Genomic DNA, 15,563 nt, shown 5'->3' with positions numbered 1-15,563 from the left:
ACCACAGCACACCCAAAGACTGCAAACTTATCCTAAAACTGTTAGAGCTCAGAATGACAGGGCCTTTCCTGCCCTTTATGCTTTGTACCAGCTCTGAGCATTGGAGAAGACTCTTATAAGTACTTCTGTTGTGGTGGTTTATTTTCTCAAGGCCTTGAACATACATTTCCTGGGGTTTGTTTAGCAGGGTAATTATATGCTCATAATTATAGGGGTGATAATTATCTCCCTGTCTGCAGACATTGCTGTTTCTGCTACATACAGAAAAATAACTAGAAAAACAGTGTGAGGTGAACAGTCTGGTAAACTTGTATGGCATACCCAGCAAGTGTCTCAGAAAAATTGGGGCATCCCAATTTTTATCATGAGAGACCAGTGGCATTTTTGGTCACCAAGGTCTTGCATAATTTTGCACCACAATCTTCCCTCTTGAACCCCCCCCCCTTTTAAAGGGTTGGGGTCGTGCAATCTTGCACAGTGCCCACAAACACACATTTTTGGGCACCATTCCTTGGGGAAATTGTCTTGCAAAATCATGTGAAATCATGACAACCAAAACCACTACCATTCTTTCATGAGAAAAAATGGGAATATGGTGTTCAGTAAGATTTTTCCTGGATTTTACTATCACTGTGTTGGAGGGTTCCAAGGGCAGATGTTGATCAATATTGCTTTCCAAAGGTCTGGCCTTTTCTGATCCATTTTCATTCACCATTGTAAGCATCTCAGCTCTAAGCTCTTCCAACTGCTCATCCAATAATCACCGCATGATACCAACATTCTTTGCCATATTGGATTCTGTTAACCTCCCACTTAGCAGTGTCTGCCTATAAAAGCTTTAAGTAAACAGTGCATTATTCCCATGCTGAATTCAATTTCATTTTTATAGCCAGTGCCACACAAACAAGATGGAGAGTTTAAAGTACTATAAAATGAAGATTTTTAACAAAGCAGAGTGCCCTTCTCCACCACAGATAATTAATATAAGCCTTTTGCTTTGTTAATTAATGCCTCCTCTTTAATTAGTCAGAGTCTTTATTATTTTATTGTTTCTAATGTTTTGTGCTCTACTGTTGTACATATGATACTATGGTCAATGGTTCCAATTGGTTTAATAATACTTTCATTCCATTCCAGCTCCTAGGCTTCACTCAAGATTGGATCCAGGGTTTGGAAACAATTTTCAATGTGGTCATTGCTTCCTTTATTTTGTAGTCATTCATCTTTTTCTCAGGATTGAAGTTATGGCCTGCAGACTATTCCAGAAACAAATGCCACTTCATTTTTGCAAGTATCTCTCATTTTGGCAATAGCTCTTCTTTGAAGGCTTCCACAGAGTTCTCTTTCAGTAATTTGCACCAGTTATATGAACCTGTCTTGCATCTTTAGCTTTGTTCTAGATGCCTATGTCTGCTATTACTCTTGCCTCCCTTCAGGCTTCCAAAGCCCATCCTGGGCCTCTTCTTAAATCCCTTACCATTCTGCTCCAGTTCATTTTTGTGTTTTTTAATTCTAAATTGCCCTCTAATCCTTGAATGAAAGGTGATGTATAAATTAAATAAATAGCTTTCCCCCCAACAAACATTTTATGACCATCCCCGAACCCTGACTTTTATTTACACACATGTGGGCCCTCCACCCAGTCACCACAATTTGAGTGAAATTCTGCTTTCCTATTTATCTACAATTATGAGTCAATGAGATGTGGCAGACTGTCCACTAACCGACCTACTAAAACTGAGCTTGAAGCCTCTCCAAACTTAGCTAGCCCATTATTGACTCTAGGCTACAAGTTTTACTGACACTTTGATACCTGCTAGGATGCCTTTAGCTTCTATCAGGAATAAAATTCAGCTTAGTTAATAGCTAACATTTTTTGAAATTATATAACGTTATTATACTAAGCTTTATCACATAAGCAAAATGAGTTACCTGCAACAAAATAATAAAAAAAATGCTACAAGAAAGTATACCAGCCAGTATCCATTGACATTAATTATATTTTGCTGATTAATGTGAAGATAATAAATAGGCAGTTTTCTGTATGCTTATTGCCCTTCATTTGGAAAGAATTTCACTACCATCACTCCTAATTATCTGAAATTAAATATGCAGGCACATACGGAGAAGGCTGCTGGTGAAGTGCATAGTAGTCCACCCAAAGCTTCTGCCGTAATAATTTGTTTTAAGGTGCTCTGTGGCCCTTTGGCGATATCTTAGTTCTGCCCAGAGTAGACCTGCTAAGTCAGTGGACCTAATTACTCATGCCCACTTCAGTGGTTCCGCTCTGGAGTGTGACTAGCTTTGACTTTACAACCCTTTCTTGAACTAACTTTGGCTTCTGCTGTGGTAGGCAAACAGGGTGGCTACTCTGCTTCGTCACCTACCTGGAGAAAAGAAAAACTGAGCACAGCAACAGCCTGCTGCAGAAAGGCTTGCAGGACATTCAGGGAAGCAGGGGCAAGGAAGAGAGGGAGACACAGGGGGAGGGGGTGATGAGGGGGCAGTGCTGCACCTTTTAATCTAGAAAAAAGGCACTGGTTTTAACCATGAGACTTCAGAGGCACACCCAAAGCAGAGCTGCAGGCCATCTGGCTTTCCAGACATGTTTGGTCTGTTCATGAGAAATAGCTTGCTCACAAGAAGCCATTTACTCCCAAGGAATCCTTGTTCTTCATACAGGAAATCCAGCAGCTGGCTGTTGCCTGAGTTTGCACCATTAGGCCCTGGTAACACCCCCCTCCCCAATCTCAGTGATAGCTCACCCTCAACTTTTCATTCTGTGCATTGGCCCTTTGTGTCTTAGAAAATATAATGGATTTCCAAGACCCCTGAAGGCCTGTATCGCCTCTCTTTCTCAGTTTCAGTTGACACAGTCTGTTCCTTTGTAATATTTGCCTTGAGGCACCTCAGGGCCTCCTCAAAGATGACTCCTCTAGCTGGGGCACGGCAGTTATTATATCTTAAGAGGTGTACAAATCTGTGCAGTTTTGACAAGTTCAGTACCCATGTTGGTTCAAAATGCCATTGGATAATTGCCAAACATAGACCAAAACATACTCCTTAAACCCAGGAACTACCATGCCAAATGCCTTGGCCTCTCCCCAGTATACCTGAAGGAGCGTCTCCACCCCCATCATTTTGCTCAGACACTGCAGTCCAGTGCGGAGGGTCTTCTGGTGGCTCCCATTGCTGCAAGAAGCCAAGTTACAGGGAACCAGGCAGAGGGCCTTCTTGGTGGTGGCACCCACCCTGTGGAACACCCTCCCACCAAAGAGAAAAACAACTACCAGACTTTTAGAAGACATCTGAAGGCAGCCCTGTTTAGGGACGCTTTTAATGTTTAATAGGTTATTGTATTTTAATATTCTGTTGGAAGCTGCCCAGAGTGGCTGGGGAAACCCAGCCAGATGGGCGAGGTATAAATATATTGTTGTTGTTGTTGTTGTTGTTATTTAGGTTTTATTACATTTTAATTGTTCTCTGTTATTTAACTCAGGCCTGAACACAATTATGTAGAATTTGGGGGAAAATATGCAAAAAAGTAGCCCAGCACTAGATGATAAGATAGCAAAGATCTCCACAGCTACCATGTATTTTCCTTTGGTACTCAGGTATGCTGGAACAAATGATATCCAAACACTGCAAAAGACCAACATGCTGAAAGTGATAAATTTGGCTTCATTGAAACTGTCAGGTAACTTCCTAGCAAGAAATGCCACAGTGAAAGTGACAGCAGCTAGGAAGCCCATATACCCCAAGACACCATAAAACATGGAAACTGAGCCCTCTTTACACTCTGCTATGATTTTCCCAATCAGGGAGTGCATATCTGTATGTGCGTAAGGTGGAGAAGTACTCAACCAAAAAGCACAAATTCCTGTTTGAACAAAGGTGCAAGAAAATACAATAGATTTTCCCAGCCTATTCCCCAACCATTTTCTTATCCTTGATCCTGGTTTGGTTGCCATAAATGCCAGAACCACAATGATGGTTTTTGCTAAAACACAGGAGAGAGCAACAGAGAATATGATGCCAAAAGCACTTTGTTGGAGAAAGCAACTCACCTGTCCAGGCTGCCCCATAAAAAGGAAAGAGCAGAGGAAACAAAGGAGGAGTGAGATGAGAAGAATGTAGGTTAGACTTCGATTATTGGCTTTGACTATGGGAGTGTTTTTGTGCTTAATAAATGTTACCATTATCAAAGATGTGGTGAGAGCAAAAGCAAGAGCAGAGAAAACTAAAGTCATCCCTAAAGGTTCTTCATAAGAGAGGTAGGCTATAACTTTAGGAATGCATTGGCTTTGATCCAAATTTGGATATTGATCTTCTGGACATCTAGTGCAAGCATCCATATCTAAAAAGTAGAAGAAAGATGAAAGATGTTATATTAAAGAAAGATGTTACATTGAATAATGTGGAATATTTTTGTACACTTTGTATGCAGTATGTACATATCTATAACTTTTGTATATTTATAGATGGATGAATTAAGACTTTAAATATTTGTATTTGAAATTGTAATAATAAAATTGTTAAAAATTAAAAAGAAAAGCATGCTTTTTAATGCTTAATAATTCCAGAATTATTGGAAATGAGTAAGATATTTGTGCTACACATTTTGTCAATTTATTTTAATGGTTAAAGAGTGATGACAGCGGAACATAAGCATTCGTGACAAAGTTCTCATTTTTAATCTACTATCATACACACTTTAAAGTTGGTCAAAAGCTGCAATTGGAAAATGACGTCTGCTGCTAAAAAGAAAAGAAGCATGAAGCATAATTTTCATGATTAGTGTGCGAGCCAATTTAAATCTCTCCATTCAAAACTCACCAGGGACATGATTACCACTCATCTTAATCTTCTACCTAAAGGATAAGCAGTTCTCTGTTTTAAGGGCATTAGGTCCCTTAACCAGGAACTGTACATAATAAGGGAAAGCAAATTATTCAGCAGTCCCAGTATATGTATGGAACGCTTACCTTGACTGATACTACAGTTAAGTGGACTGAGGAATGTACTTGACATTAGGAAATTAATTCTATTAATGCTATATGAATACTATTAATACAATTCAGCTTTCCCTATTGCATCTTACAAGAGATTTTTGCAATAAAATATTGAATGAGAGATGGTGCAGCCAATGGCAATGATTAGCAAAATATACTACATCTCTAATGTGTAAGTCCAGGTCCTGATTACAACAGCCAATATCAAAACATCACTATGAGCACAGAGAGTATCGGCTTTGTCTATTGTATGCCTTTTGTGTGGATTGGGTAATTTGGAACAGGAAATTTCTATGATATTGGTGTAAAGTACCAAAGTGGACACACTTTAAAGTGGACACAATTTGAACATGCACACAATGCCAATTTATCACCTCCTGCCTTTATGTAGAAGACTTGAGATGGTCTCTCCCAAGGTGAGAGACACTGAGGGTCACAAAGGGTCTGGTCAGCTATTTAAGCTGGATTGATCCACAAACCACCTTCTCAGCTGCAGTGCTCTGCCTCCCTTTACAGTGAGGAGTTTGCTATTTGAGTTGAGTTGGAATTTTGGAGCTAACTGTATCATACATCATGTACTTAACCCCTGTGACAAACTTATTTCCTACCTGTTTGGTTAGAAATCTTTCCCTCTGGACACGGAACACAATCATAACAGCAAAATGGCTTCCCTTCTTTCTCTTTTCTTCTGTGACCGGGGTGGCACTTGTCATTACACACAGAAATAGGAAGAACCTATAGAGAAACATTAGGGATTGAGAAAGTGTGTGTCTCTTTCTCTCTTTCTCTCTGTGTGTGCTTGTTCTAAAGCTAGGTACTATGAGATGGAGCAACTGTTGGCAATTCATGTATACTCTTCCTTCACAATTTCCTTCATCATTCTTCCATTTCTTACACATGGTCCATGAACATTTCATGTATTCTACATTGTTCATTTTTTTTCTGGTTTTCAACTCCTATTATGTCACATAACTTTATCTTCTTAAGCCTCTTTGAGATTTTGTTTTTGTATAAAGTGGCTCATAAGTGTTAATAATAACAATAACAACAACAACAACAACAACAACAACAACAACAATAATAATAATAATAATATATGATAAAATGAGATCTCCAGTAACCTCATTCAAGTTAAAGCAACCCAGAGTACATACTGGAAACCTTGAAAACATTAATCAACTGAAGATTGGGGTACTCCAAACAATGACTGTAGAGCATGTAACATCACTAAAATGTACTAATAACATTGAAAAGAACTCACACATTTGAACAATCAATTTCCAGTTATTTGGAACTAAAGATTTGTTGTTTGTTCTGTCTCACCTGGTTATACTTGCTATGCCACACAATGCTTTCATCTTGTATGGTTAACTGTTTTCCTGGAGGAGCCCAAAGATCCAGGCTTCCAATTTTGACTCTACCAAAAGATTTATTTGGAAACATTACCCAGTTGATCACATCAAATCCTGCAACTAACTCCCCATTTTCGTCAAATTGTATTGTCTCTCCAGCACTGTTGTTGAATGAGGTACCCTTTAGAAAGAAATGGAGCTATGTTCAAAGCAAGAATAAAGAAAGAGACAAATAGCAAGATATTAGATGGCTGACATGGTGTTGCCAGATACTTTGCAAAGATATGAACTTGGAAATAGACAAAATGGGGGTTGCAGTGGGGAAAAGGGGAATAAATTTAAGAGTTAACCCAGATTCATTGTTGAATTGTACTTTCTGATATAAAAAGGGATAGCAGTGAATTCATCTCCATTTTCTTATTTTTCAAAAAGCTTTCCTGCTATTGTAACTAGTAGTACAGTTGCAATGAGCAACCATACAGACTGCAGAACCTTTGGCTTAGCACTATGATCGGCACTGCGGAGCTATGTCACTTGGTGACTTCTGTAACAAAACTATAACAATTGATTCATGCAGAAGAAAGAAAAAGCCATGAACATAGCAATTTTTTTTTGAAGGTGCTACTTTTTACAAACATGTGGAAAGCTCTGTTCTTTCAGTCTATACAAGAAAACTACACTGGTTTGGGTGAAATTACCTCCCATGGGTGCAGATTCTGAGCCACCAGTTTCCTTCCAACTACGTGTCTTCTGTATTTTGATATGGATTTATACATGGCATGCAGAACATGCAGAACTGTGTGGACAGTATTGTACACAGCATAGCTGTTGCCAGTCATGTCCATTTCAAAGATAGATAATGGCAGACTCTTTAGTTTCTCCTCCACATTGCAGAATTTTTTAATCTTGTCACCCACACTATTCTTTTTCAATGAGCAGTTAAATGTTTTCTCCCAGAAATCCTGCACCAAGCAGTTTTCTTTTGCCTCTGAAGGATTTAGATTCTGGAGAAATGTCTTAAATCCTGGTGGTTCATTTGAATGGACAGATAAGGATAAGGCACCTTGAAAGGACTGCATATTCCAGGGGATTTTACTGGTGGTTTTGAAATCCCAATGTGATGTCACAAGCAGCACTTTACCTGAAGGAAGATGTGCTGTATGAAGATACCAGATCAAGATATCCATTACTACAGGAGTTCCATATACAATGATTATATTGGCTTTGCTGGTGGTATCTGATATTGTAGAAAATATTGCAGTATTCCATTTCCCTGACATATCAGCAGCATAACCCCATGGTTGTATATTTGTTATAAAAGCAATACAGATGCCATTTAAAGAAAGCTGTGGCACTAGAGCTTGCAAAAATCTTTCTGCACTGAATAATTTCACAGTTAATAGCCCAACCCATGTCCATCCGAAATGCAGAAGTAAGTGGACCATCCCATTGTACTCATAGTTGTTATTTGGCACCATCCGGTATAAGGAAGGGAAGAGTTTTCTTTCTATAAACCTTGAGTCAAGGGAGCCAATCGTGAACTAAGAATAAAAAATAGATATAATGATATGAAGGTCACAAAAACAGCATTAAATCACTCACCAGTGTGCAGTACATTTGCTTGCATACACTGGTGTGATTTAAATTAATATTTCATTTGTAATACAAAAAATGTGTTCATTCAGGAGATGCACATCAGTATATAGTTAGACAAATCTTTCTCAGTGAGGAACAGTGAGATGAATGCATCTAGGGCTATAATAGACAGGAGAATGTTTTGGATCCAGTAGTTCCAAGAAACATTTTTTTGTAGCACACACATCTAGGATGGGCAAAGAAATCACACTGTCATACTTTTTTCCCTTGCCTTTCACCTTAGCCAATGTGTTATGTTTTAATGTCACATGTTCTTCTTCCCCATCCCCCTTTTAGGTTCACTCTGCCTGATTGGGTCTAATCCAGTGGCTACATTTATGGCCTTGTCCCATGGTGCGTGTGTGTGTATTCCCTCTAGCACATGCAGTAGCTGCCTTCTAGATTGGTGAACCCACTCTCATCTGTTCAATCCACCGGAACCTGTCTCCACATGCAGGGGAAGTCCCTAGCTCACTCAGGGTTTGAGATTCATCAGCTATCCTCATCTGGTTTAGCCAGCCAGTCAAAGCTATTCCTGGGATGTGGCCACGATCACATGCGGTCACATGCTGACAGTGTCTAGGAGCCATGGGTGAGAAGGAGCATGATGTGTCCCCCACCAGAGCTACTACATGATGTACCCCCCACCTGAGCCCGGCTTCGGCTGGGGAGGGCGGGATATAAATAAAATTTATTATTATTATTATTATTATTATTATTATTATTATTATTATTATTATTACTAACCCTTTCCTAACACCTCTTATGCCTCTATTAAACTATTAAGGCATAATATTTAAACTTTTGCTTGTTTGACTCTGAACCTCAAACTGACCCATTAAACACAATTTCATTTTGAGTAACTCGTGTTGTAGCATCTTAGTACTATCCCCTGTAATAGATACCTGTGGAATCTTGTATGGGTTTACAATGTTGGCCAGGTTGAGGGAGAGCTCAGAGTATTTTGACCCAACAATGGCTATCAAATTGTTCTGGGTATCACACTTGTAGTTGGGTAAAAGTCTGTGTTGTGTAGAAACAAGATCCAATGAGGCCTTGTAAGTCCTCTGAACACTGTGGTAGCTTTCATAGATGTGGTACCCCACAGTAACATTAGGTAGGATTGTGGGATTTTTTTTAATCTCCTCCATAGCAAATACTAAGGCCAGAATCTCCTGGTAGTTCTTTGGCACAACACTGCAATAAAAAGTACATTCCATATAATAAAATGCCAAGAAATATCAAACGACTACAGAGAATACCATTTCTAATTCTCTTGGTTATCTCCAGTAAATAATACCATATGTTATTATTCTTAATTCTTTGTAGTAGTATCAGCATTTTGCTTTTCATGAAAAAGTTACATCACTGTTCTGCTGCTCTTGGAATACTTCCCACAATACACAATGCATGCTAAGGCTTATGTAGCTGCAAATATATTTGGAGACATTTGCGGTAAGGATTTTCTCATATGGAATCACCTGAATATTTCATACCCCTCACTTTCCATAGTTGTGACATGTTCCTAAGGTGGTGCTACCTATGCTTGCCTTCCTATGGATTAGACACACTGTTTTTTTGTTGTATCTGCTGTTAAGAAATGTGCAGATGAATAATTAGTAGAGACGCAGAGGCACTTCTAGAGTGTAGCACATCTGCTAACCCAGATCAGATGTCCAGTCTGAAACTTTGAATCCTGATGCTGCTGGTAGGCTTCAGTGAACTCACCACATGCCAGCTTCTGAATTGCAATACTGCTGTTTCTACACACACACATACTTGTTAGTTACAAAACTGGATTGGTGCTCAGCCTCTGAAAGTCAAAAACAATGCTGAATTTCCAACAATTTTCAGTTCTTCAGCTCCAACTAAGAAAATATCAACTAGCCATCCTGAGCTATGAAGACAAAGAGACTGTTAGCCAGCAGTCGGAACACCATATGAAAAATGCTTCACATACATTTTCAAAAAAAAAATAAATCCTTGTTAAGTAGGATAGTATGGTTATCTCCATATGGATAATAGGAGAGGGTAGATGGGAAAAAACATTCGCTGGACAGAGGGTACATTCACATGTCAGGCAAGAATCTCACAGCTCTCATTTCTAACTACATTTAGAGCGAATTTTTCCAGTAATTACCATCAGGAATATTTAAAATTAATAGGAGAGAAGGCAAAAAGTAGATACTAAAGTACACATCACAACTATTAAGAACATTCAACTAGATGACCGTCATGGTCTCTTCTAACTCTAGAATTCTATGGCTCACTTTAATGTTTGAAATAAACATGGACAAGATTGATGCCACAAACACAGGAGAAATATCAGAGAATAATCTGGATGATGCCAGAAACACAAGAGAAATATCAGAGAATAATCTGGCACAGAATTGCAAGCCTCAGGGGATGGAATATCCCAATATAGTACTTGAAAAATACTATTAAAATAAATACATTTTGTTTTATTATTTTTAAAAAGGCAATTGGGTTCATGAAAGAAAAAAGTGCTGCAGAGAAAATAGGAAGAGTTAAGAAATGGTCAAAATGATCGGCTGTCCTAGCAGATGCAAGGAGAATACCAAATGCACACAATTGGGTTACAAAATGTTATGTCTAAATGACCTTAGAATGAAGTGCTGGAAATCTGGACCAAATTCTCAAATACTAAAAAATGTCTTATTCAGATATCATGGCAAGTACAATGTCAGAAGCACCTACATGTGGATTGCATGCCACTTTTTGTTAGGTAAAGAGCTCCCGTTGCTTCATTGTCTTTTCACAGTTTCTATGAGGTAAACAAATGAATGCTTTAGTTAAAAGAATGAAAATGCCTTACATGATGTCCTTGTTCAACACTGAAGAAGGCTGTTTATTGAAAATATGAGTGAAGTTCACCAAATAGAATCGAGAAGCAATTTGTCCAATGAAAAGGTCTCCTGACTGAGAAAACTCCTGTTAAATAAAGAAGTAGTCATTACCTCTGCATTTAGAGGATCGGAAATTCAAGCTGAAAGAACCAGTATCAGTTTTGTTCACAACACAAGGGAGAAGACCAAGCAGAAACCCATTTTTCAAAGAAAATCTCATTTCTAAACACAGTTTTATTGAACTGCAGTTAGCATATTCAGACCAGTCTGGTTGTGACCTGCTTTCAATGAGACCTCAATGCCACTTTGACCAGTTGGCTTAAGATAATGCCTCCATTACTATCAGTTTGGCTGTATTTTACATGTCTTAATCACACACACACTTCTATTCACCAATGTTGCATAAAAGTCTCCCAGCTAAGGAAAATCCTGTGAAATAAAGGAGTTACTTACTCTGCAGCTATTAGAATGAGTCTTCAAGATAGGAGGAATGCAAATGGTCTTGCTGACAATATGTGGGAGAAGACCAAACAGAAACACAAATAACATCACCATTTGGGGAACAAAACTTCCCTTCCAGAAACACATGCTTCGGTTTTCTTCAGATCACCCAGGTTATGACTTACTTTCAATGAGATTTACTCCATTACTACATTGATAAGTTGGTATTAGAGCATGTCAGCATCACTGTCCTTCTCTTTCTACTTAATAATTCTTAATAATCTTTCCCTATGCTAGTTCTTTTTGTACCTTTCCTGTACCTATGCATCAAGGCTGTATTATTTTCCCATATAAGCAATATCTAGAAATGGAGTCTGCCTTGGGGAAATAGCATGAGTTGCAGATTGCTCAAGCTACTCACAAGCCATTTTCACTGGTAATAATCACAGGACATCCAATTGTGTACTCTTACTCTAAAACTATCAGAACACAGAGTGACAGAACTATATCCAAACCTGACCCTTTGGGCCAGTTCCGAGCCTTGGAGAAACCTTTTATAATCACTTTCTGATACAACAGTTTAGTTTTCTCAAGGCTTTCAAATATGCCATGGGGCTTGGTGAGCAGGACAATTATATGGGTATAATTATATGGGGAGGGAGAAGCAGTTCCACATGTGGTGACATTTATGTGGTCTCAAACACAGCAAAACACTAGGAGAAGCAGAAGGGGATAATTGGTGTGGTAGACTCATTATCTTTTGTCCAGAGTAGGATCACTCTGCTGCAATTAATTTAGTAGGGTTTCTGATCTGTTCTACTATGAGTTAAAATATGAATGTTGTACAATGCTGAACAATATGTTAAAATATTAATGTTTTTGCTGCTGGATATTATTATTATTATTATTATTATTATTATTATTATTATTATTATTATATTCTAATTTCTACCCCACAGCTCCTGCAAATGGAACTTTATTTTCCTCACTCTCTTTTTAAATCTCTTGTCTATTTCTTTTTCTTTACTTCTCTCTCTCTCTCTCTCTCTCTCTCTCTCTCTCCCTATCCCCCCCTTTTTCTCCTCTTCTATGTTCTCAGTGTATTTAGATCAATGTTTTGGTTTTGGACAATAAAATTGATATTAAGCTTTGTATTTCTCTTTAAAAATCCTAATAAAATTTATTTTAAAAAATGAAAAGATAAACAAACAAAAATCAATAATATCTAACTTAGAAAAGGACCCTGCCACTTTGATTTTCCTCCACTCTGTTTTATCCTCAGATAATGGACTAATCTCTTTTATCAACACATATACAGTGGTACCTCAGGTTAAGTACTTAATTCGTTCCGGAGGTCTGCAGACAGCTTCCAGGTCATGTGGCCAGCATGACTAAGCCGCTTATGGTGAACCAGAGCAGCGCACGGAAATGCCGTTTACCTTCCCGCTGGAGCGGTACCTATTTATCTAATTGCACTTTGATGTGCTTTCGAACTGCTAGGTTGGCAGCAGCAGGGACCGAACAACGGGAGCTCACCCCGTCGCGGGGATTCGAACCGCCAACCTTCTGATCAGCAAGTCCTAGGCTCTGTGGTATAACCCACAGCGCCACCCGCGTCCCTTAATTCATGTTTCCTCCCTATTTCATTTAGTTTGCTGCCATGCCAGCTTTTTTACCTTTCATATACCCATAATAATAATAAACGTTTATTTATATCGTGCCCTACCCAGCCGAAGTCGGGCTCAGGGCAGCTAACAATGGTATAAAATCAAACAATAATTAAATTACCGCCTAAAAACATGTCAAAATCAAATTAAAGTCTGATTAGATGGCTTTCCGCAGGGTTAGGGTTGGGAACAGTAAGTGCTCATCGGCCCAACTGCTGATCTTATATGGGCCTGTGAAAATGCTGGGAGCCCTCTTTCATATTAGTACTTATACAAAAAAGAAAAGGGGAGTCAGGCTAAGCCCCGGCCTGACCTGGTGGAACAACTCCGTCTTGCAGGCCCTGCGGAAAGATGTCAAATCCCGCAGGGACTTGATCTCTTGTGGCAGAGGATTCCACCAGGCCGGGGCCAAGGCCGAAAATTGCTCAAGACCATGAGCTTGACCTAGGTGATGAGACAAAAAAAATTCCCTTCCAGTTCTGAAACTCTAGACATTTTCCAGTCAGCTGGGTTTCATTTCTCAGGGGGGCTGAGGCAACATAGGGTTTCATAAGCTTAGAGAGCACATTAGAACATAGGAAGCCCACTTTATACTGGGTCAGCATATTGACCCATCTATTACAGTATTGTCGACACTGAGAGGCAGTAACTGTCCAGGATTTCAGACTGGGTCAATTCCCAGCCATATTTGAAGATGCCAGTGATTGAATGAGGGGGCTTTTGCATGGAAAGCAGATGCTCTATCCCTGAGTAAAGGTAAAGGTAAAGGGACCCCTGACCATTAGGTCCATTCGTGGCCGACTTTGGGGTTACGGCACTCATCTTGCTTTATTGGCCGAGGGAGCTGGCGTACAGCTTCTGGGTCATGTGGCCAGCATGACTAAGCCGCTTCTGGTGAACCAGACCAGTGCACGGAAACGCCGTTTACCTTCCTGCCGGAGCGGTACCTATTTATCTACTTGCACTTTGACGTGCTTCGAACTGCTAGGTTGGCAGGAGCAGGGACCGAGCAATGGGAGCTCAGCCCGTCGCGGGGATTCGAACTGCCAACCTTCTGGTTGGCAAGTCCTAGGCTCTGTGGTTTAACCCACACCCTGAGTACTTCCACTCAACTATGGCTGTACATGAACTGACACCTTTATAATAGCAAGATCCTACTTGGAAAAATAGGGATGCGGGTGGCGCTGTGGTCTAAACCACTGAGCCTAGGTCTTGATGATCAGAAGGTTGGCAGTTCGAATCCCCGTGATGGGGTGAGCTCCCCTTGTTCGGTCCCAGCTCCTGCCCACCTAGCAGTTCGAAAGCACGTCAAAGTGCAAGTAGATAAATAGGTACCACTCTGGCGGGAAGGTAAACAGTGTTTCCGTGCACTGCTCTGGTTCACCAGAAGTGGCTTAGTCATGCTGGCCAAATGACCCGGAAGCTGTTTGCAGACAAATGTCAGCTCCCTCGGCCTATAGAGTGAGATGAGTGCCGCAACCCTAGAGTCGTCCGCAACTGGACCTAACGGTCAGGGGTACCTTTACCTTTACTTGGAAATATAACAACCTTTCCTGAATCCTGAATCACACAAATTTCTTGAATCACACGGAATCATCTCATAATGTGTGATGCATAGAATTGATGAGAAGATAGGGTGGGTTTTTTGTTTTTTTTAAGCATCAAGGAGAAGTTCTGAAAATTTCCCTGTGCATCGCACAAGGATACAATTAATCACTAAAATCCTATATTTATTACAGTCACTAATGTATTAAAATACCAAGCCAAACATTGCAGCAGCTGCCACTTTTACACTGAAGGATAAAGCAGTCCATGAACGGGAATTGAATTTTGTGTATCTCATGTTGTGACATCTCAGGTTTACCTACCCTTCAAAATATCTACTGTTGAATCTGGTATGTGTTTGTAAAAGTGACCAGGGTGAAGGAGAGCTCTGTGTTCTTTTACCCCAAAAATTGTTCTGGGTGTCATACTTGTAGGAAGAAGATTCAGTGATGCATTACAAATTAGCTGAATATTGTAGAAGTTGCCATTATAGTGGAACCCAAAGTGATATTAAGTAGGGTTGTGGGATTTTTATTGCTCCCCTCTACAACACCTACCAAAGCCAGAAGCTTTTGGAACCTTTTGGCACCACACTGCAATACAAGTTGCACCCTCACATATAAATATAATTTATATAATGTAAACAATTGCTGAAAAAACATTTTCAATGGAGGGATGCATACTGTGGAACTAAAAATTGTGCACAATACAATCAGTGGAATCAGATTTTTTAAAAGCCTGGAATTAAAAAGATATTCACCTGGTTCCAAAAAACACTTTGAAATATGATTTTTAATTATACTGGTTGTGAATTGTATGAAGTCTCTTTGGAAGGTGGGTGTGTTGTCACTGAGAAGATAATCCCCCCCCTAATACTCAACCAATGGTTTTCACTTAACTGGAGGCACATGAAGCAGGACCTCTGAGCAGGAAATTAAAATTTGGGAACTCAAATATGGAATAAAGTGAAATTTCAGCTAACCTGGTCCCAAACCATTATGGGCTTCACAGGTTGAAAACATCAATTTAAAAAGACTGGGAGTC

At 39.5% G+C, this 15,563-nt stretch overlaps 1 protein-coding gene across 1 annotated transcript in view; it reads left to right on the top strand.

Moving 5' to 3' along the window:
- The window catches only part of LOC310746597 (erythroblast NAD(P)(+)--arginine ADP-ribosyltransferase-like), a 420,131-nt gene that overhangs the window by 392,314 nt on the left and 12,254 nt on the right, over positions 1 to 15,563 (top strand). The window lies entirely within an intron of this gene.

The sequence above is a fragment of the Podarcis filfolensis genome, assembly GCF_964270895.1.
Source record: "Podarcis filfolensis genome assembly, chromosome: 13".
NCBI classification, from domain to species: Eukaryota; Metazoa; Chordata; class Lepidosauria; order Squamata; family Lacertidae; genus Podarcis; species Podarcis filfolensis.
Note: the sequence above shows the minus strand (reverse complement) of the source record. Positions and strands in the feature narration are given on the sequence as shown.